The sequence below is a fragment of the Symphodus melops genome (assembly GCF_947650265.1).
Source record: "Symphodus melops genome assembly, chromosome: 15".
NCBI classification, from domain to species: Eukaryota; Metazoa; Chordata; class Actinopteri; order Labriformes; family Labridae; genus Symphodus; species Symphodus melops.
The window spans coordinates 13,058,191-13,066,948 of record NC_136705.1 but is presented as its reverse complement, the minus strand read 5'-3'; the positions used below and the strand labels follow the sequence as shown (position 1 = coordinate 13,066,948).

The window sequence follows — 8,758 nt, the reverse complement described above, 5'->3', positions numbered from 1 at the left end:
TTTTCTCCTCTCTGTTCTCTTTGTCTCAAAGAAATGCTCGTCACTGGCTTGGTTTTGGTCTCAAACTGAAAAATGCCCTAAAGGGGAACACAGTTATTTATTTGTAGATTTATTTTGTACTTTTAATGTTGCAGTTTGGCTAATACCGAAACTGCTGTTTTTATACATCACACTCTAGTTCTTCAATTACTTTCATTGTGCATATTAATAGGATACAGATCCAATAATGGTATTTTCTGATGTACTTTTAAATAGAAAAAGGTGATGTTCTATAATCAGCTTAACAGCAAATATACTTGGAGACTCTTATTTGACTTGTAGTGTCCAATTGAGACCCAGTGACAAATAACACAACCATCACAACATCTCTTAGGTGAGCAGAGTGAACTAGTCATTACCTTTATTTTCATTATAATATATAATGTATATATATTTTTTTAAATAACAGACACCTTCACTTAACAAACGATGTAGACGAAATTAACAGCACATGATTCACAAAAGAATTTCACAAATTGTCATCTTGACAAACTCGAAAAGCAACAACCAATCAATGAAAGGTGACTGTACTGATCAATCAATCATGTTTCTGAAAACAAAGGAAAGCAGAAAAATCAAACCCTCTCATCTCTTCCCCCTCTCAACACCTCGCACCAATCTGAATCTCAATTTGAATGCTTCGACTGACGAGAAAGGAAAGCTTTGAAGCATCAGTCAGTCCGGGCTCTTTTACAGCAACCAGCCAAAGTAATGCCATATCACATTTGACACCCCAAAGCCTGAGGAATTGATCCCCCTGTATGGCTATTAATTGGGTCGGGGTTTGAACATACGCTTGGGCCGAGTATGGAGGAAAGGGTCAGAAGCAAGATGTGTGCCTGGCTCAGGTCTTTTGTTGCAGGGAATCGATGATCTCCCACCAAGAGGGAGATTAGCCCAGTCAGATCAGGCGGTGCACAGCATGAGCTGGTGTAAGGTTAGGTTTTAAATATCGTTCTGATTCTGTTGGGTTTTTTTTGTTGTTTGTTTGGGGGGGGGGGTTGTCTTCTTTGATTGAACTCATTTGTTGGAATTCTTGCATTGTGGTCCTTTGACAACAAAACAACACCTTCAGATTAAGCTCAAATCTGTAAAAGAAAAAAAAAAGGCAAAGGTTGGGCTCTACTAAAAAAAAGTATTGACATGTTCTTCAGGTGTATCTGTTGGTGTTGGACAGCTAAATGATTCCCCAGGAATAAACTGAACCTTAAAACTCTGAGGCCAGCAGTTCTTACTGAGTAGTAAACTTGTACGTTTGAAGTTGATGTATAAGGGCCTGTGCCACTAACAGTACCACCAATAGTCCAGCGTTTTCAGCTGTCTGTGTTCTAGGCGCAGCTTGTTCATCAGTTGTTTATCTCTACACTTGCTACACTCAGTTGTAGGGTTTTCTTAGATTTATTTTGGGGCTTTTTTGCGCTTTTATTGGAGAGATTGGATATTGAATATAGATGGAAATCAAAGAGAGAGAGAGTGGGGATTGACGAGCGGGAAAGGAGCCACAGGCTGGATTCGAATCCGGGCCGCCCACTTTTAAGACTTGAGCCTCCATGTATGGGACGCACGCACTAATGACTGCGCCACCAGCACCTTGCTACACTCAGTTTAAAGTATTGTAACCGAGGGACTGCAGATGTAAACTAGCTCTTTGTATAAAAGGAAATATTAAGCAGAGCAATTTAAAAGAGACTTAGTGGTTACTATGAAGAGATTTTAATTGCCGTAAGACAACTTTTGTAAGCTAGCAGCACTGAGCGTTTTTTCCTCTCCATTTATCGCAACTCCAACTTCTTACTAAAGCTGTTTTCACACTGCAGGAACTTTTTCATAGAACTGTTGGAACCCCTCTTGTTGTTGATTCTGCACCGCTGGTTCTATGAACTATCTTCCTGTTTCCTCTTCAAAAGGTCAATAGAACTGTTAGGCCAAAAACACCTAATGATACTGAGCAGTACAGGCTCTTTTGGAAGGGAAACAATGTCAAGTTAATGGATGTAATAGAGCTAGATGTATAAACACGGGGATGCAACTCCGACACACACTCTAATCCTTTCAAAATGAACGTTGTTCTTTATTGCTAAAAATCCTATTCCTCTCTTTAACTCAGCATGATGACTCAAAAGAGAGAACGGGAAGTAAGGTGAGAGAGTGTTGGAAGACAAGAACATAAGAAGGCATCAGGAATGAAAATCCCACCTAGGACCAGATTGGGTGCCTGTATCAACTAAACCAGATTTTTCCAGATTCTTGATTTTCGTCAATTTATGAAAACATAGGCAATGAGAGACCTAACAACTCTCTGTAGTTGACAAAAATAAATAAGAACTTAATGCCAAAAGTGTTTTACCATGCATTGCAAACCCAGTCACCCAGAATCATAAAGCTCATTAATCAACAGGCCACATCTGGAAGGATCAGAACAAAATGGAATTCCTAAACCAAAAAGTTGTTGTTGCTGGTGAATTATTTGTTACATAGACAAAGTATCCCAGTGTGAAGAGAAAGAATGAAACAGGTCAAGAAAATTAAAAAAAAAACACATTGTAAGACAAACAAACGTAAAAGCCGAAGCAGGATCAGATCGAAAAAAGAAGAGGAGACATAGAGGAGAGCAAAGGAGGTGAGAGCTGAAGGCCATGGCAGGGCCAGCACCGGCCTCAAACAGACCAGTGCTAAAGGGCCCAGGACAAGAGTTGCCATGTCCCCCTGAAAGCGCTGAGGCCGCTGGGTAATGAATAAACAAACAGCCCCTCCAACCATCTTGCCTCTTCCTCTTCCTGCTCTCCATGTTTGGCAGCTTACACAGACACACAAACACACAGACAGACACACACACACACAGACAGACACCCACACTCTTACACATATGAATATTCACTCATACAGAAACTGGCACATGCTCAAAAGCAATGCACACAAATGCATGCATGCATGATTGCTATCGGCCTGACAGCCCAAACACAGACTCCTCACTAACATGTAGGTTTTGCAGAGGACAGTGAATTGGTGTGTGTGCTCTGTACATCCAGCTGTCCGTGTGCCATAGTATATTCCCAGCTTCGACTATTTCATACTCTTCCATCTGTATGCATTCTATTTGCCCATCTCGATTTATTCAAGCCAGTGTGGAGACATTTGGCTGGCTTAGCTAAAACCAAGCAGCCTCCGTACATTCCCGCACTTGTGCCATGTGTAACCCAACTGAGAAATCACCCACGTGTTGACACAGAAGCATGCGGCAGTATCATGTCAGAGCTTAAGAAGGCAAGAGACGCGAAGTTGCGAGACTCACGGAAACGTTGCCTTGGCTCTTCACATCTCTAGGCCTGACAGTCTGAGAAAATATTTTCAATTATTCAACTTGGCAGATTGAGAAGCCAAAGACAGAGCAAAGGCCTTTTAACGTGGAACTTGTTGTGACAATGCTAAATAGCCCCTACCACCGCTTAATGAAATATAGATATTTTGTTTTGTTTGCAAAAGGTTTAATTTGTTTTTACGAACTGTTGCTTGGGCGAAGGGATCCGCGAGTGAAATATGGAGAGTTGATGAGCCTCTGGATGTGATCTGATAAACTAGGAAACATCGGAGGACATACTGTAGGTCTGATGTACAGGTATGTGGGTATTTAAAGGGTAGATGTGTATTTCTTTAAGTTAGTTTTAAAGTAAACGTCAGGTACAAAAGTCATCAGTGTGGCAGGTTTGGCTGATAGCCATTTTTTCATTCAGAGGCTTCAAAATAAGACAAAAAATATTCTTCAATAAAAACAGACCGACAGAATGATGTTATGTCCGCTGGTGACTCTTAAAGCCAAGGGGGGCAAAGAGTTATTCTCTCTTTTATTTAACATGCAATTTGAAGAGAACAGAGCTAAATCTTATTCTCTTGTCCATTCAACCAAAAACAGTGACAGAGTATTTACATGTTACAATTAAAATTCCTACTGTATTGATGAGTCAAAGACCAAGAGTCTCGACACAAAAATAATTTAAAAAACGTGTCTTAAATTGAATGTTAGAGTGTCTGACTTGAAATGGACAGCGCACTAAGACAAGCAAAATCTACAAATAATATACTTCTAGATTATTTAGTCTTCACACATGGTAGTGTTTTTTTGTGGGGGGAAATGTGTATTTCCATGAGATCATATGAGCCAGCAATATGACAGACAACAAGCGAACAGAGCATTAACATCGAGAGGTCCTTTCTTTCATCAAACATGCACATGTACTGGGGCTGCCGGTGGCCCAAGCATCAAGGCAACAGTCCTCGTGCGGGCGACTCGGGTTCGCTTCCAACCCGTGGCACCTTTACCGCATGTCTCTCTCTCTTTCTCTCCTCCTTCCGACTCTGTCCACTGTCCTATCCAATAAAGGCTATGAAAAGCCCATAAATAAAAAGAAAAAAAAAACATGTACTTCCACTTCCCTGCTCACCACACATGCACACTCATTGCTTTCCATCAGCCACAAGATTACATGGCAACCTTGACCTGTCTGCCTGTCATAAATTACCAGCAGCCTCCTTTGGCACCTCATCCTGGTGTGTCATCAGCTCCAGCCCACAACATCCATTATGCTACATCAGCGCCGAGGTGAGTATGTTGTATGTTTTAACACCTTCATTTGCAGTTAAAGCAACCCTCAGCTGTTTTGAAGCATGAGCATAATGCTGTACTAAGAGATATTAGAAGTGAGTGAGGGGGGGGATCTGAAATGCTAAAGATATATGGGACAGTTTTACATATGCATCGTATAAAAAGTCAGCAAGACTTGGCGGATTTTAAGGTAAATAAATAAGAATTGGATCTCTTGCGGAAACATACACTCACCTAATCTAAATTAACTGCAGACAACCAAGTCTGTTGCAATAGAAGAAATAATTAAATCCAGCTTTTTCAAAAGAATTGGTGCAGCTCTCAGATGTTTTAGTTGTAACTTTGAAAAAATCAAAGGCTACTTTTCTTCATTGTAACTGATGCAAACCTCATTGTGAAAGTCATAAAAAGCTTACTGCCAGCTTTCTCATACAGCTGTACTATGGGGATAGTCAGGAAGACGGGCCGAAAAAAAACTGGCTACCAGGTAATGAAAGAAAACAGCAGACAATAAGAAATGAAGAGAGTAACGGGAGCCTCACTTTGTGATTAAGCCTGATAAGACCTGAGCATCTCACAACTATAAATTGAATCTGGACACAGCTTTAATTGAACTTGGCAATTAAAGTGATTCAATGGTGATCATTAGACCTGAAATGCAACGACACTTGCTCATTTTCAAAAACAGAAAGAGCACGCAGAGACAGAGTACTCGCACACACACAACTGAAATGCTTGATGCAAAAGAGAAAACAGTTAACACCCCCAATGCTTCACTGATGCTCTCCGATTGGTTTATTCATCATTTTTTTGACCTCACTGGCTTTCATTAGGTCTGCAAAGGCATCTGCAGATTATGTGTAACATGCAACGATCACTTTCATCAATAACGGTAAGGCTGCTGTAATAGGGTGTAAAAAAACAGAGGAGAGGGTCGGACTTTCAACAGAGTGAAACAAGTCCTGAATTGAAGGATTGATTCGCATTAACACTGAGGGATTACAGTAGACTTGCGAGTAGGTGTATATGTCACTACATGTTAAATGGAAGCAAATGAGTCTCTGACAGATAATAAGGACGCATACAGACATTAAAAGTGTGTGCGTTGTGTGTTTGAGTGTGATATCAGGGTGTGTTTTTTTTCTGCTCTCCATGCTGCTCGGCTCCCACAGTGCCCCTGGGACCCATCTGCCTCCCTGTTATTAATTCATCAGGCTTAACCATGCAGCACTTTATGACTCTGTTTGGACTGACAAACTATCACACACCCCTACCTCGTTCTCTCTCTCCCTCTCTCAGGAACATGGTATCAAAAAACAAGATCTGTCACTGGTTGTTGAACCTACACCTGCAGCTTCATGTATTCATATCTGTCATGTTTCTTGGCTTCCATATGTTTTATTTATTTTATATTTTGTTGTCCATATGCAGGAAGTCAATTAAGTGCTTATTTGGTTGTATGTTATTTCCTGAACCAATTTTTTTTATCTTTTCCCAGTGCCAAACTGTATCCTGAAGCTCCCTGCTAATTCCACAAGTGCTGTCAAAATCCACACGTCCCTCAGAAATAATGAAGCTTAATAGAAAAAGGATTTCTTCCTGCACGTACAGTAAGAACTTCTGAGAGGACGAAAAAGAATACTTTTTTTTAGAGAACCGTGAGACTTCTCTTTGCAGCTCTGAACTCAAAAAGATTTACTTCACTTCAATCGCAACTTTCACTCTGTAGCTAATTCCCATCACAAAAACACAGCTGATTGTGACCATGTTCAAATAAACCCCCTTCAGAAGAAGACATCTGAAATGTGCATTGAAAGATAATCTAAGAATCAATCAATGCCCTTCACGTGAATGCGTCCTGATTGCCATGTCTAAACCTATTCCCATCCAAGACAGAGAAACCAGATCTGAGATTGCGACACTTCAAAAGAGTTTATCTAGCTAGTATTATGTAGCTGTAAATAGCAGCAAAAAAAAAAAAAGACACGAGATGCACTCAGACAGTTCAGAGGGAGGAATTGAGGACAAAACCTAAAAATATATATTTTACTGTCTAAACAGTAAGCTCATAGGAGGCAATGCATTCCTCAAAAGATGCAAAATATATTCTGTTTTTACATGAAAACTGAATGGCTTGTTTTACAATACTTGTGCATCTTTTCAGTAAAGGTGTCACCTTCAACTTTTCTGAGAGAGAACTTAATTGAAGCTGTAACCAGCGTCACAATCCATGCCTTATCCTGCATCTCTGTTTCATCTATCAACAACTCAAAAATGCTCTGAACACACAATTATAAACCATCCTCTAAAAAAATAAAACAGGATTTACTTATCAACAGTCAATACACACCAGTTTATGTTGTTTATGTTCTATTCAATATTCATATATTCCATAAAACTGTCATATGCATTATTTTGCAGATATGAAGGAGCTCATACACTGTGTTCTATGCTCCAGTTTGAAGCCATTTTTTTTTTTATTCTCAATAAACAATGAATCCTTACCTTCACAGACAAAGAAGTTGACACACTTGGCAGAAGTGACATTCCTCTATTCTTAATGCCCTTCAGAGGCCCACACTGAAGTTGAGGACATCCAGAGGATGTTCATGTTGGCCCACCAGAGGCTTAACACTGGGGTTATACTGCCCCCCAGCGGACATGATGTGAACACAATCATCTGTAAAAAAAAAAAAAAAAAAAAAAAAAGAGAGTGACAAAAAAATCAGCATCTGGGCATCTGCATAAGTTCAGAGCACATTCAGTTTCATGTTACAAAGAGGTGCGATCAGAGGAGGGGAGGCTTCCTCCAATAGCAACATATAAGAGTGGAGACAATCTGTGACTGTCTCCCATCAGCCTGATTTATCATTCTTATTCGTAATATTTGTTCAGGTCACAGAATTTTTCCAACACATATTTGATGTGACACATCTTTTTCTGGATGTACTTTTGTATTTATCAGTTAGAGTCATAGATGAATGACAGGAATTACATTTTGCATCTTTTATGTAAAAATTAAACGTTAGGTGACCACAAAATGGTCGACCCCGAGCATCTCTAACACAAAGATCCTACATATTCCATTTGAAAATGACACGAAGATCTAAAGTTGAGACATGTCTGTAGATGTTATGATACCTATGTTGGACATATTTAAGGTTTTAGAATCCAACTTTACAACTTTTGTTTTATGCAATTGCGTTTTCAGGCTTTACACAGTATGGCATCGTGAAGCTGTCCCTTGGAAAACATACAGATAAGTGTAAATATGCTATGACCGTTCAATTGTCATGTCTACACACTAAAGAGGAATTAAATGCCAAATGCTTCATATACAAATATCATGTGTTGTTGTTGTATAACTCACATGGTCAGGCAAGATAAAGATCTAGTTATTCGTTGTGTATATACAATTTTCCGGGAATCTCGCAATGCATCAGGAATTTAAACACATGTTCTCTATTTCGGAAATCCACGAGCACACACACACACACCTCAGGGTTTTCTAAGTTATTCTCTTACGTGTTGACAATCCTCTTGTTTGTATCTCAGAGCTCTGACATATTTCCCGCCTCGGAGCCTCTATGGAACAAAAAGATTGACAATGTTTGAATATGGCCGAGACAGCGTGATTACAGACCTGACAGTTTGCCAGCTGTCATTTTTAAGGAAAAGTCTAGAAAAGAAGAGAAAGATAGGAACGCAAAAGAGAGACTCTAAGTCACTGGGAAAATGTGTTGTGAATGACGCTCTCTGTGGAGCAAAGGAGTGAGAATAGATGACAAGTGCTGGGGAACAGTGATAACACACAGTTTAAGTGGGAGTGGAGAAAGTTGGTGAAGATAAAAGGATGAGAAGAGAGGTATGAAGGGTATAATTAGCTGGTTTATAAGAAAAGCTAATAGAGACTTAAGGGTGTTATTCGCTCTATCCATCTTAGTCGCACAGTTTGAACAAAGAGACTGAGTGACAGGAGGAAAGTTAAAGAAGGATTAGTTCAGGTAAAATCTCATAAGGAGGCGCAATGCTAATAAAGCAAAGATCCATCCCTGACGTGTGAAAGTTAATCTTGATGTTTTGACACCTCAATTTTTTCATTATGAATAATAATGGGGG

The 8,758-nt window shown here is 39.7% G+C and overlaps 1 long non-coding RNA gene across 1 annotated transcript in view; it reads right to left on the bottom strand.

Moving 5' to 3' along the window:
- The window catches only part of LOC306835766, a 51,166-nt gene extending 42,941 nt beyond the window's left edge, over positions 1-8,225 (bottom strand). Inside the window, exons 1-2 of the long non-coding RNA XR_013780692.1 lie at positions 8,165-8,225; positions 7,145-7,319 (exon numbers count right to left, since the gene is read on the bottom strand). This is a non-coding gene — a long non-coding RNA (uncharacterized lncRNA). The remainder of the gene's footprint in view (positions 1-7,144; positions 7,320-8,164) is intronic.
- Between the last annotated feature and the right edge of the window lie 533 nt (positions 8,226-8,758).